The sequence below is a fragment of the Atractosteus spatula genome (assembly GCF_055471065.1).
Source record: "Atractosteus spatula isolate fAtrSpa1 chromosome 10 unlocalized genomic scaffold, fAtrSpa1.hap1 SUPER_10_unloc_6, whole genome shotgun sequence".
NCBI classification, from domain to species: domain Eukaryota; kingdom Metazoa; phylum Chordata; class Actinopteri; order Semionotiformes; family Lepisosteidae; genus Atractosteus; species Atractosteus spatula.
In genome coordinates, this window is record NW_028296626.1 from 855,245 (window position 1) to 870,365 (window position 15,121).

Genomic DNA, 15,121 nt, shown 5'->3' on the forward strand with positions numbered 1-15,121 from the left:
GATCGCAGTCCAAACTCAAGGTATTGTTGTAAAACTAAATATTCAACATGTTTCTACCTGTCCCTTTTCAGCTCACTCAGAAGTCCACAGCCTGCAGCCTGGTGCCTCTCTGTCTCTCCCCCTCCACACTGCTGGTCCAGCGGAGGTGCTGTTTGATCCTGCAGGATCTGTCCAGTCTCGCATAGTCTTACTGAGCAGCGCAGGGCTCACTGGCCCCAGGTACAAACAGTGAGTGTCAGTGCAGAACAGCTCTCTGATACTCCGCTCCCTCACTCCAGCTGATCAGGGCAACTACACAGTGAGGGACCTTAAGGGAAGCACTATTAGCACTGTGATCGTCAATGTGGGTGGTGAGCAGGTCTACAGTAAGGTCACTAGAGGGCTCTATATTCTTGACAGAGTGTGTTCTTATATCATCCTCTGTCCTGATTGTCTTTCATCTCAGAGGCACTGTCACCCTGCAGCCTGGAGCCTCTCTGTCTGTCCCTCTGTTCACTGGAGAGCCAGTGGAAGTGCTGTTTGATCCTGCAGGAGGTGGAAACTGGACCTCAGTGTGTTCTGTCCAGAACAGCACAGCCAGCTGTGTCCCCCAGTACAGAGACAGAGTGTCAGTGCGGAACGGCTCTCTGACACCGCACTCCCTCACTCCAGCTGATCAGGGCAACTACACAGTGAGGGACCTTCAGGGATACACTATCAGCACTGTGATCATCACTGTGGGAGGTGAGCAGGTCTACAGTAGGGTCACTAGAGGGCTCTATATTCTTGACCGAGTGTGTTCTTATATCATCTGTCCTGATTGACTTTCAGCTCACAGAGTTATTCTCACCCTGCAGCCTGGAGCCTCTCTGTCTGTCCCTCTGCTCACTGCACTGGAGAGCCAGTGTAGGTGCTGTTTGATCCTGCAGGAGGTGGATACTGGACCTCAGTGTGTTCTGTCTAGAATAGCACAGCCAGCTGTGTCCCCCAGTACAGAGACAGTGTCAGTGCAGAACAGCTCTCTGACACTGCACTCCCTCACTCCAGCTGATCAGGGGAGCTACACAGTGAGGAACCTTCAGGGAAACACCATCAGGACTCTGATTGTCACTGTGGGAGGAGAATAAATTCTGGTATTTTTACAGAATGAGGCTGGAAAACGTGGAGTGTAGCTTGTGCCTGGCCTGAACCCTCTCCAATGGCTGAGCGATGTGTATCTGCAGCTCTTGCAATGCAGCTCAGTACTTGCAATGGAACTACACCCTGAATCAGGACAGTGTGGGGGACAGTGCACTATGGGAGTTGTGGTTCCTGCCAATTGGGGAAACGCCCCTCAGGACTACATTTTCAAATTGGCTGTCCACATGTGGCCTCGCACTCCCAGAAAACGTCCCCACGCTTATGTCCATTTTCCAGGCACCAGAAGCCAGACACATAGGTGCTTGCAGAATTATTTTGCTCCAGAAATGGGAAAAAAAATTAAGAGCATAATCTGACATGCAAAACTCCCTTTCCCGTCGACAGTTGTCCTGTGACACGTGAACTTAGTTTATAAATCCTGAAATAAAGTTGAGTTTTTACCACTCTGCACTATCTCTGACTTTATAAAGCATGAAATGTCTACCCGGAACCAGCACATTACTTTATTGGTTTTCAATGAGACAGCACTTCAAAAGGAGCTGCTGATGCTTTACTAGCTGTTTTTTGTGAGTTACTTTCCCATGTAGATCAGATCACTTTATTGGCCATATACAATTTCTTGCATGAGGAACTTGTCTTGTCACAGACCCCAGCTTACTCGCCATGAGATACACAAACAGGGAGAGAAGCTAAGGGGTCAGAGCACAGAGTCAGCCACTTACATGGCACCCATGAAAGGCCTTGCTCAGGGGCCCGACAGAGTAGGATTCCTCTGCCGGCTACAGGATTTGAACTGACAACCCTCCAGCCTCAGGGAGGGGCACAGATCCTGAGCCACAGAGCCACCACTCTGCCCTGGGACCCATATCTGAACTATATGTTGGGATCAGATCTCAAGCTCATTACATTATTCTTTATGGATATTAATTCCCCTTTGCTAGACGTTGCATTATTTTTTAGGAACATAAGCTGGCCTTACAATGGGACCTCTCAGTACTGTATTTGGTAGCTGCAAGTGAACCACAAACTCTGTTTAACTGGCGGTCTATAACCCGCCTCTATTCCATTTATTTTTATGGGAAAAGAACTCGAAACCAGAAAGTTCCCAAGGATTATTATTAATTATTATTATTATTATTATTGTCTTTCTGTTCTCCTCCGGACTCACAGGACCAACTCCTCCAGGACGAGCTTGTGTCCTCTCCATCCTCATCCCTGTCCTGACTGTCCAGTCTGCCCTAGGAGTCCTGGCTGGTCTGTATTATAGCAAGACCAGGAGAGAGAACCAGGCAGGAGACAGGCCTGTGAGATTCTCTGCCATTCAAGAAGGCGACAATAGAGAGACGGGAGAGGAGGAGACATAGCCAGAGAGGAGAGAGTCTGGGAGAGGAGAGACGCACACTGCTGGCGATGATGATGAAACAGGAGAGGAGGCACAGCGATAGAGGAGAGAGTCTGCGATGCACACTGCTGGTGACGATGGAGAGACGGGAGAGCAGGAGGCACAGCCGGAGAGGAGAGAGTCTGGGAGAGGAGACACACACACTGCTGGTGCCATCGGAGACGCAGGAGATGAAGAAGCACAGACCCTCCCCTGTGCTGCAGTGCATAAGATCTGTCCTCATCTGTTTGACAGGACTATTGTAAAACCTGACATTAGAAGACACATCCCTGATACACATCAAAGGGTTGACGTTTTCTTTTCGAACTAAACAATACGCTCTAAGCATGTTAGTCCCTTCAGCAGGGCTCTCCCAAGTGGGGCTGCTGGTGCAGAATGATCACTGTGCGTCTCCCAGGTGGGGCTGCTGGTACAGGATGATCACTGTGCGTCTCACAGGTGGGGCTGCTGGTGCAGAACGATCACTGTGCGTCTCCCAGGTGGGGTTACTGGTCCAGAATGATCACTGTGCGTCTCCCAGGTGGGGTTACTGGTGCAGAAAGATCACTGTGCATCTCCCATGTGTGGTAGCAGTTCAGTGGGGAGTATATCCCCTCCTATATATAAATTACTGTCTGGGTGAAAGGTGTTATATAAATGCAAGGAATTCTTTATCATTACTAGTATTTTCTGAACCTAGCCTTTGAGCCACAGGAACACATTTGTTTTGAACAATAGAAGGGATTATTTCTACTGGTGCGCACAGCAGATGCTGGTCAGTTCCAGATCCAGATAAAATGAGGTGCCAAATTTGAGGAGAAAAAAAATCGAATGTAAAAAATGAGAAACTTAAAAAAGACACATGAAATAAAGCACAATGCTATTATTTCAATCAACTGAGGAACTTGGGAAGGATGTAGGAATTCTAATTCATGTCTATACATTTGTGTCAATTTACTAGGGAGGAGTGGTGGCCCTATACAATTTCTTGCATGAGGAATGTGTCTTTTCACAGACCCCAGCTTGCTCTCCATGAGACACACAGACAGGGAGAGAGAAGCTGGGGGTCAGAGCACAGGGTCAGCCATTGTACAGCACCCCTCGAGCAGTTGGGGGGAAGGACCTCACTCAGGGACCTCTGCCAGCTGCTGGATTTGAACCGGCAACCTTCCAGCTAGAGGCACAGATCCTTAGCCATAGAGCCACAATCTTGTTATGTAAATAGATATCCTGATCATGTTGATACTGCTCATTTGTGTAATTACCTTTTAGGCTCTTTAATGCGACTTCAAGAACACTACCTTCTGAAGAGGTGCTGAAGTCTGTGAATGTGATCTCTCAGACCGTTCTCCAGACATCTTCAGAGCTCTGTGAACTTTAATTCTTTTAACGTTTGCCAGTTTCCAGAACCAGCGAGAGGTGTAGCTTCTCAAGACTAAACTTGTTTAAAAAAAATGAACAACACTGCAGTTGAAACCAATGACATTAGAACAGGGTATTTTAAAAAATATTTTGTCAATACAAGTACATAGAAGAGTTTTACTTCTTGCTATGTTCTATGAGGTGCTAATGACCGTTAAAGCATTGTAGCATTAAGACTGATTTTGTTTTTTTTATAATAAAAATTAACATTCCGGTTAACATTCTTAATGCGTTTTGGGTATTAAATCAGCCTGAGATCACCAGATGTACTGCTGTGTCAACAACTGTGCTGTTGTGCCCAAATCTATCCTGAAAATTGTCTCTGTATTTTAATTGAAGCTTTTCGTAAAAATTTGGTTGGACTCACAAATCGGACCCTGGACACTGTCTCTGCACGTATCCAAGCCCGTCTCACACAGGTTTACCAGTGACTGCAATCCCAACTACAATCCTTCATTCGAAAGCAGTTCAGATCGTGGCTGGGGGCTCCAAAATGTGCTGATCGGAGTTTCCCCACCCCCACACCCCCAGGAGAGGGCACTGACAGAAGAAAAATCACAAAGCGACTCATTAAAGTCGTGTCTGTGCCACAGTTCTTAGTGGAGAGTGGCACAGCAGGGCACAGGGGGGCACAATTCAATTCTGGACCTGGGGGGGGGGCTGTCTGAGTGGAGTTTGCATGTTCCCCCCCGTTCGCATGGGTTTCCTACTTGGGTGTGCTGGTTTCATCCCCCAGTCCAAAGGGATGCTGCTGGGTTTCAATGGCTTCTGGGAAAATTGGTCCCACTGTGTGTGTGTGTGTGAGTGAGTGACTCAGAGGGCTGCCTGTGTGGAGTCTGGATGTTCTCCCTGTGTTGGCCTGAATTTCCTCCAGGTTGTCCAGTTTCCTCCCACAGTCCAGAACGGGCTCTGATGTTAGTCTGTGTCTATGATGGACTGGTGTTAGTGGGGCCAGCAGGGGGTGCTCACCCTGCGCTCTTTGTGGGTCCTCATGCCCCAGTAAAGTGACGGGGACACTGGACTGTAATATCTCCGGCCTCACAAGCTGTTCACGCATGCGGCGGTTTTCGTTCAGATGCCAAGAAACCTGGGACCACACACGCACACACTGAGACTCAGCTTGAGTGAGGCTGGAGTCAGATGAGCTGTCGACAGAGTCATTTTCTCTCAGATACACTTACTTATGGACCAGCACACATAGTAATCTAACAGTTTGCACGCGGAGCAAGGACACAAATTACACACACACACTCACACACTCACAGAGGATAACACGCCCAGGCTTATTCTACGCAGAGCTTGTCTTTGCTGAGCCAGAATGAGTCGCGGTTTCCTCCCACGTGTCTGAGCTTGTGTTCTGGTTGGAGCTGAAATTGTGGGTCAGCGTGTGTGTGTGGAATCTGCAGTCTTTGCTCTGTCTGCATACTGACAAAGAAGACAAGCTCTGCATAGAATAACAGTTAGTTATCCTCTGTATCTCTGTGTGTGTGTGGAGTCTGTGGTCTTTGCTCCGTCTGCATACTGACAAAGAAGACAAGCTCTGCGTAGAATAACAGTGTGTTATCCTCTGTACAGTATGTGTGTGTGTGTGTGTGTGTGTGTGGAATCTGTGGTCTTTGCTCTGTCTGCATACTGACAAAGAAGACAAGCTCTGTGTAGAATAACAGTATGCTATCCTCTGTATGTGTGTGTGTGTGTCTGTGTGTAATCTCGGGTCTTAGTTCCATGTGCAAACTGTTAGATTACCAGGTGTGCATAATGTGAGTTTAGTATGTGTGCTTTTCCATAAGAAGGTGTTTTGAAATGAAAGCAAGTTTATTAACAGCTCAGCTGACTCAAGCCTCACTCAAGATGAGTCTCGCTGTGTCTGTGTGGAGTTTCATTTTGCTTGGCTCTGTCTGTAAACTGCAAGACGACTGTGGGTGCTGGTATACAGGAAGCTGGAGGGGTGTCTGAGAGAAAGTATGTTTGTCAACAGCTCATCTGACTCCAGCTGAGTCTCAGTGTGTGTGTGTGGTCTTTACTGTGTCTGTATACTGTGAGTTTACTCTACATAAGGAAGTGTATCTTGAGTGAAGCTGTCTTACAGACTCCTACAGTACGTCTCGGATTTCACTGCTGGCCTGGCCAGGCCAAATATCGGCGGTTGTTTTATTTGCGTGTGGTTACCGGGTCATCGTCGAGACTGTTCCCGTCCCTTTTGCTCCGCCTGTTTCCCGCGGCTCTTCGGTGGGGGCCACAAGGACAGATGGAGGGACAGAAATGAAGAAGCATGAGAAGCCTGCTTTCAGTGCACTGACTGAGTGTCCTACAGGGACAGGAGGTGGAGGAAGGGAAGGGTCTCCTGTCCCGATCGGTGGATCGCATTCAGACTAAAGAGGTTCAGTTCCTTCAGACTAAAGAGACTCAGTTCCTCCAGCCTGTCAGTGTAGGACACTCCCTTCAGACTGAAGAGACTCAGTTCCTCCAGCCTGTCAGTGTGGGACACTCCCTTTGGACTGAAGAGACTCAGTTCCTCCAGCCTGGCAGTATGGGACACTCCCTTCAGACTAAAGAGACTCAGTTCCTCCGGCCTGGCAGTGTGGGACACTCCCTTTAGACTAAAGAGACTCAGTTCCTCCAGCCTGGCAGTACTGTATAGTTCTTTCCCTTGAGAATGAAGAACAATATCTATTTCAGAATGTGGGCACAGTACTCCGGTCTGATCAAGAGGTGCTCTGACCTGGTCGGTGGGAGAGGCAGTAGGTGCAGGAGCAGATCACAGCCAGCGTCACAGCTGTGCAGCCCTGTGTTATGATCCTGCCTCCCAGCAACGAAAGAGGCAGAAGAAGGCGTAGTCTTAGTTCATTAGTCTACCTATCAGTGTACGCTTTCACCACCACACCTATGTCTCATCTTGTATTTAAGCACTAGTCTTTCCCTACCTCCTCGCTCAGTATTGGTTTTCCTTTCGAGCTACTTAGTTGCGCTACGCCTTCTACCTCTTCGTACTGTTCTGGTTCCGACTTTGGTTTCTCCCCTTTTACTACGTTTTTTGGATTACGGTCTGGCTTTGGCTACTCTCTCCCTGTTTGGATCACTGGCTTCCCCTGGACTCTCGGCTCTCTCCTTCGACTTCGGTATTTGGATCACGACTTGTCTCTATCGGCTCCTGCAAGTGGGTTCATTACTTGGTTTCGGTTTCACTGGCCGAATCCTTAACAAGTAGCTAAATACACAGGCCACACTGCTCCAGTTGAGGCTCAAACTCACAACCTCAGCATGACTCTGCTGTGCATTGCTGTATAAGCACCGCGCGCTGACCGACTGCGCCACTGGAGCTGTTTAACACCCTCTCCTCATACAGACTGACGCTGCAGAAACACAGGCTACAAACAGGGTTTCGGTTGTGGATCCATCTCCACATGGGGGGAAAGGGACAGTAAAACAGCAAGGAAAATACAAGAGAAGAAACTGAAAGAATTGTGCTCACTGCAAAGAAGGAAGGAAAGAGGTGGCCGGATACGTAAAACAGCTCCGCAGATAATTTGTAACGACATTCTTTGGTGACAATCAGCGGTAGGATTTCTCTTCAGGTTCAGCTCTGCAGTATGAACGTACATTCTCCGAGATTGGTTAGTTATATGTGATCAGCTGATATTAAATAGGACTAATAAGAATCAATACAATTGATGTCTGGCAAAGGCAAATAACCTTTGTACATGATCTGGAATGTGACTGGTGAAATTTCAGCACAGTTGCTACCCCCTTTATAAAGGGTGTGCACACTTATAAAACCAAGACATTGAAAGTTTTTTTTATTATTGTTCCAAAAAATGTTCCATTTGTTTTCTTTCTTAAATGTTGTTGATTAAAAGATCTTATTAAATGTGAAAAAATCTGATTGTGAAAAGGTCAAAATGTTAGTGAAAAAATCAGTAATGTGAGGAAAGATGAATTGTGGGAGCCCCTTGACTCCTCGTGTCGTTCTGTATTTCTCTCTCATTCTACTGGGAGTGGTGCCGTCGCTTCTGGATAAAGTCTGTCAGTGGTCATTCCAGATGGGTCAGGTATGACTGCACTTCGGCACAAGACGAGACAGGTGATTTGCGAGGATCCCGACAGTGTCTTTGTTTTTCTAGAGCCCAGATAGCTCAGTTGGTAGAGCATCAGACTTTTAATCTGAGGGTCCAGGGTTCAAGTCCTTGTTTGGGCAGTTGTGCTTTTCTTCAATCTATTGTGAATGTCATTCTAAATCGTCTTTTATCTTTCCCTCTTCTAGCTGTACTGTGGTTATTTTAAATGTTCATCACTTGTATTTTCTTTAGTGTTTCCTTTCGCAAACCGAAAATGTTCAAGGTGATCTTCTCACCACACTCCACGTAGATAAATTAAAAGAAATCACAGTAGAGTAAAGGACACGCAGTGAGGAGCTCCCGCAGTGAGTACTCTTGAATACGACAAGAGGAAAGGCACACTGCACATCTGAGGAACATCGCAAAGTAATTTCTTTTATTAAAGGTTCAAGGAAACCTGAATATGTTTGCTAGAAGTATTTCAGAATCACAGTCAAATCGAGTATGATTGCTGCACAGATCTGCCGTGTGAAATTAGAATACTGTTTGTGCGCTATTCAAAGCTTTTCTAAAACTACAGAGATACGTTTCGGAATGCGTCTTCCTGTAAAAATAAGATCTCTACATGGGCGCTATAAGCAGAGTCTGAAGCCTGCTTAATGGAAGAACTATATTCAGAGGGCCAAAGAAGTGAATATTTCACCAAGTGAGAGAAAGCATCTCGGAAAAAGGAGGTGCAGTCTCTTCCATGCAGCATAACACCACAAAGTCAGACTACAAATGCTGAAAAGCTGCTATCAAGCGTAACCCGGCCGAATGCTCTAAGGAGCTGGATTAAAGCTCCGTCTCTTCGAGGGCGTGAGTTGGAATCCCACTGCTGCCCAGTATCTCCTTGTTAAGAATCATGGTTTTGTTGTTGTAGATTCTGCGCGATTAAATCAGTTTCAATAGAATTAATTTGAACAGTCATATTTGTTAAACGTATTTGAAAAATAAAAACGATTACAATCTAATCCTTCCACGTTTGATCCCAAGATCCCAAGAAATATAAATCTAAACGGGTAGAAAGCTATGCTGAAAGTTTATTAAGATACCTAGAAGACAGAGATACTGTATCAATTTATGTTGCATTAGCCTGATTATGATTAAAAAAACACATATAATTAAACACGCGTTTGCGATTTAAATCAATATAAATGTTTATATTGCATCGCATACTGTCCAGCCTCCATTTCTCTATAAAAATTTCCTCTATTACATACACACACAATAGAAGCAGGAAGCAGAAGCAGGGACCGTTGTCAGAAGGGAAGAAGGTGACTATTCATTGTTATCAAAAATGACTTAGAATCGATCATGATGTGATATTTTGAAATATAAAAGTCAATTGATTGTCCATAATATCGCTATTCTATTTTTTCGAAGAAAAATCAAGCACCAGCTGGATTTGAACACACAACCCGTGAGTTGGTAGTTGGGCACATAGACCAGTAGATTACAAGGGAAGTCGCACAAAGAAAGAGGCGAAACAGCCCTACACAGCACACGAATATAATCATATCGTTATTAAATTCTTTAGATACGCGATTCCATATTATATTCCCTTTTAATCAAATTCTAAAAGTATGCTTGTTGACTCCGGTATCTCTTTAGTTAAAGACTTCGATGCTTAAAATGTTTAGGGAGAAATGGAATACTGGTGTGTATTTTTTCTTTAAAGTACCAAGACCAGCCATATACTGTATGTTTATGTTCCAAAATTAATATCATTTATGGCCTTCACACGCGTTACAGTATGCTCCTATTCTTTTTATGCTCAGCTACTAAGATTTCCCTTCAGTGGTAAAATTCAATATCTACAACGGGCACAGCAAAGACGTTTACTGTAAGTCTTTCTACGACAGACCAACGGACCACGAGTGCCCCTTTAGACGGGAAGAAGACCAGTTCGTTCCCTATGTAGCGCTAGTCCTGAATCCTGAGATTCAGTTGTCAACAGTTCTGACCGTTCTGATTGAGGTGGAGGATGAGTAACAATGACCTCTGACCTTAGGGTTGTAAACCTTGGGATGTGACTCTCCCATGGAATTTCCCAGACAGTAAGGCGCCAGAGATGACCATTTATTAGGGTGCCTGGTGAATCTCAGCCTTGGGAGCTGTTCCTTATTAGGAAACTCTATCAGCTAGAAAAACACCTTAAATGTAAACCAGATGGAATGGCCTCTCTGTATCCAGCTCCACTGAGATGAGGGAGAGAAGGACTGGCAAGGGAGCAGCAAACTTAATTCCTGTATTTTAAATAAGCCTTGCTGCTACAGAAGTATCCTTAGAAGAAAAACATCTTCTATGATAGTGGTACAGTCCATCACGCCCCTCCTATAGCCTTTCAAAGAGAAAAAAAACTGACAACAAAGTATGTCTATTTGTGGTAATCAACCAGGTCTTACAAATGTTCTAAACCCTTCCACCTCCTTTCATTGCAAATGATTTCTACATGTTAGAAGGTTAATTTTGGCTTCTGATATTATGGTGGATTAAGAGTCCTGGAATCTTTGTAGAAGGACAAAGATGAAAGAAAGGGCAGTGTAATCATGGCCGAGAGAAGGCAAATGTTGGACTATCTGCTTGGAGTGAATGGAGCAAGACGTAGACAACTCCTTGAGCAGAACCTGCCTCATCCTTCAGACTGGGGTTTCTGAAGATTCACAATCCAATGGGACAACGACCCCAAGCATATAGCCAAGACAGTACTGGAGTAGCTTCAGAACAAGTGAGTAAATGTCCTTAAGTGGCCCAGCCATAGCCAAGACTTGAATTCCATTGACAATCTGTAGAAGTACTTGATTCCAGTTCACCCATCCAACCTGACAGAGCTCGAGCAAAACTGCAAGTAAGACTGGCCGAGCATTCTGAACTCTAGATGTGCAAGACTGACACAGGAAGACTAAAAGTTCTCATTGCTGCAAAAGGTGCAAAGCACAGAGTATCAACCGAATGACAAGAATGACAGGTGGATACTTCAGTAAGGCAAATATTTGTTTGACTTTTCTTACACAAATGAAAACTTTTTGCTCCCTTTAAAATGTTGCAGCTGTCGTGTGCATCACCAGAAAATCAATTTCTAAGCATTAAAAATCTTGCTATCCTTCTGATCATTAAAGTGTCATTGCCCCAGCACTGTATAGTCTTACTTTGGACGCCTGTCTGAAGTTGGATCCAGTTCTAAGAATGGTGACTCACATATCCTCATGCTCACCTTTGGCTCAACCACACAAACTATGACGTTAATCATCTGCTTTTGCTCCAAGGGTTTATGTTACTAGGCTCTCTCATGGGGATCCTTGTGTTCAAACATTGCCCTTATTGTGGATGATCCGTGACAAACAGAATTCTGATACCTCACAGCTCAGATTCTGACTGGGCAGACTGTCATTGCCTGGTGTGAATGTGTGCATACCTGTTTCTGTGCATGTTCTGTGGCCTGCTGTACAGTACATCACAAATGAAAGGGAAATGGAAAACTAAAATAAGACTCAAGTGTTTTATCTTTCATTAGTATCTGTGCTTGATCCTGTCATCGACTGCTTACCACGACAGGCTCTAGCACAGGATAGTAGTTAATACATTTAACGATCTCACTGCACAATGTTGTATATTCAAGGGCTGATCTTCTGTACTTTTTCTTTCACTTTTCATTTCCTAGAAACTCAGTGCTGCCAGGAATATTCTGAGAACAAAATCAATCTGAGTGAAAATCTAAGCAGAGGAAGATTGTTTTACAGAGTCAACAAGGTCTAATTCAAGGTCATCAGCACTAACAACATTCTCTCTGGAGACAGGTAAGAAGAAAATTGAAAGTGTGTATTGTTACACAACAGCAGAGACTCTGAGTTATGCTATCATGAGAGTGGTGATGGATTTTTTTCATTGCTTATTTTTGCAGGTTCTGTACATTTGAACTTTCAAAGTGACTAAAGTAAAGGAGTTTTCCTTTTTTACCACATAATTCCCACACACTAACAGAGAGCCTAATTCCAGCCAGGATTCAATCACTGTCTCTCAGGCATCCCAGCAGTGGATTTCATGACTTCAGAAAGCCATCTTCACCAGTGGAGAACTCAATGCTCTCAGGTTTACTGGCAGAGTCTCACACTGGGTAATGTTAGATGTTGATAAATAATGTCCTATGGAATTCTACTATTAATAAATTCTACTATGGAACTGTGATGTGTCCTGAAAAAAATCTTCTATGATAATGGTACAGTCCAGCACAGCCTTTAAAAGAGAAAAAAAACTGACAACAACAAAGTAAGTCTGTGGTGTAATCAACTAGGTCTTGCAAACATACTTAACCTCTTCCAGCTACCAACATTACAAATGCTGTTTACACATTAGATGGTTATTTTTGGCTTCTGATATTATGGTGGAAAAAGAGCCCTGGAATCTTTGCAGAAGGACAAAAGATGGAAAGAAAGGGCAGTGCAACCATGGCCAAGAGAAGGGAAATGTTGGGGAGAGCTTTTTTCATACACTTTTTATCAGTTTTTCCAGCCCAACAAAGATCAACATATATGAGCAGGCGTCCTGTGCCAAATCAAATCTGCCTTCCTTCCAAGCATACAGAAATTTCAGTGAATTAAATATTGGCATATGAAAATACACAAAAATATGCGATCACACATATGCAGTTTGAGCAAACATAAGACAATAACCAAGTACCACAAACTACCAGGCATCTAGTATTATTAGCAATTCAGGTGGGGAGCTGTGTCAGCATGTTTTAGGCCGTGGAGCCCTCACACCTGAAGAAGGCTCCACGGCCGAAACATTGTGTTTTCTTTCTTCTCTTTTCATCTAGTGTCATTAGCCTTTTAACAGTTCCTGTCAAAATAAAACAGAAATGGATAACATTCTAGAGAGAGTTTGAAATACCAAGGTACAATTTAAACCATATTTCTTCCACTACAACCACAATATTTTTGAGAGATCGCTGAGCCTAACTGTTCTGGCATGTCCGTTAGCCTCCGTCCTGCTTCAGCAATGAATGCAGCGGGGCACATTCTGAGGGAGATGAGGTCAATCAGGTTGCAGGAAAACCACGCTATGCTTTTTTTTTTTAGATCCTGAAAAGGACAGAGGGGCCATGTATATGTGTGCAACTGGATATGTAATTGCAGGTGGCGTAGCAAATTCTGCTGAAGCCCCACTGCCTGGTGTGGACGGTAGCTGTGCATGTTGCAGCAGAATTGTGCATGTAAGATCAAGGGGGCATGTCATGTGTTTCAGCACTTCTTCTGTTTCAGCAGTTCTTTAAATGACCTGTGGACCGATCTTTCACGATGAAGAATTCCTTAAGAAGAATAGATCTCGGCCCACCATCCCAATGCTTCCGTCTCCCAACAGCAACCTCCCACTGCCCTTAGTCTGCAAGGCAGTCCTTTCAAGTGTGATGACGACGCCGGGACCTTCGTTGCCTATTGTACGAGCTGAACTTTTGTGCTCATCAAATCAACACTCTTTCCATCAACTCATCTTGTCTTTTGACGCTTCGTGTTTTGCGCTCCTTTGACTATCGGCATATCGGGTGACTGCAAACACTGAAGTTCTTGCTTACGGAGTGTGGAACATTGTTTTCAAGTGATCGCTGTTCTGTCATGTTGACGCCGAGTGAATCTTTCTTTGGCAACATGGGCAGGCCGACAGCAGCGCGAGCGAAAGTAATGGCAAATTTCTTGACTTATTTCTGAATGTGAATGTTCTTTAGGAAAGGGATGCGGCGTTGCTTCTCCCCCGTGTAAAGGTCACGCATTCCAGACGTGGTTATGAGCGAACAGTTGGCGCAAGTGTCTGAAAAGAGCAAGAGAGGAAGCAACCCTGCCCCATGTGAGGAACAAACTCACGACCTTCAGGTTATGAGACTGACACACAACCTACTACGCCAATGAGGCCAGCTGCAGCGCATGTGTTGGAAAGTTTGCCTCACGTGAATTTCAGTCACCTGTACCCTAATCTTGCGACGCCCTCTGCTGGATGTTGCATTTGCCTTTTGATCTCACCGATACTTTTTTGGTCTGTTTCTGTTGCGAGTCCGTCTTTCAGATCTCACCTAGCACAAGTCTCTCTGGCTGAAGTGGCCTCTCTGCTTCAGCATCGTGCCCTCACTCAGCCATTAAAAATGTCACTCGGACTTCTGACATGCTGACATGAAATGTCAAGAGAGCGTGGCTTCGAAATGCTCGACAGCTGCACGACGCTCTCCACGCAAGGAGTGACCACAGGCTAAAGGACACCTTTCGGCACATCAAGCTCTAGGCACACACCTGGAGGATGTGGGAATTAATCCCGCTACCTCTCACATGCAAAGCAAGCGCTGTACCATACAAGCTAACCCCCCTCGCTGGGGCTTATGCCTCGGCGTCACCTAGTGCCACTTGTTCCCCTCTTACCAGGCGCAGTTCACTGCCCTTCGTCTGCAAGGCAGTCGTGTAATTGCGGCTTTCTTGACTTATTGATGAAGGTCTGACTGGACGAGCGAATGACGGCTCTCCCCCGTCCTCAAGCTCGCTGACAGATTGAAATGGAAAGTACTGCTGTGGCTCGTTGGTATAGGGGTATGATTCTCGCTTAGGGTGCGAGAGGTCCTGGGTTGAACTCCCAGACGAGCCCTTGTGTGCTCTTTTCCTCCTCGTCCACAAGACTGGGAACTGATATCCACATCACCTCGCAGCGTCTGCTTATGGCAAACGATGGAATGTGACTAATGACTGAACGAGCCTGGTGAATACTCATCACGTGGCACAATGAGAGCGTGCAGTCAGCTGTCCAAGGCGGCAACCTCATTGCTCGTTCAAAAGAACACGTCCTGAAAACTCATCACCACTATGTCATAGATGAGCACCGCGATCGCTTGTTGTCATGCGTCCTTACTTGGGAAGTGCAGAAGCAAAAACTGCCCTCTCTCAGCCACCGAAACGTTTGCGGTTCGCCTTGCACTCTCTGTGCCTCGCATATTTGTGGAGCTGTCTGCTCTTCTTTCTGTTGAAGTACTGAAGTTACGGGGCGTCCTGCAGACTATGATGTGCTCACTGACAGCTTTCAAGATTTGAAGGAAAACTACGAGCTTGATGGCTCAAGTCGAACGAAT

General features: G+C 45.3%; 1 non-coding gene across 1 annotated transcript; it reads left to right on the forward strand.

Annotated features, from left to right (window-relative positions):
- Positions 1 to 8,044: 8,044 nt before the first annotated feature.
- trnak-uuu (transfer RNA lysine (anticodon UUU)) lies at positions 8,045 to 8,117 on the forward strand. Its single transcript has one exon. It is a non-coding gene; the product is annotated as a tRNA-Lys (tRNA).
- Positions 8,118 to 15,121: the final 7,004 nt, after the last annotated feature.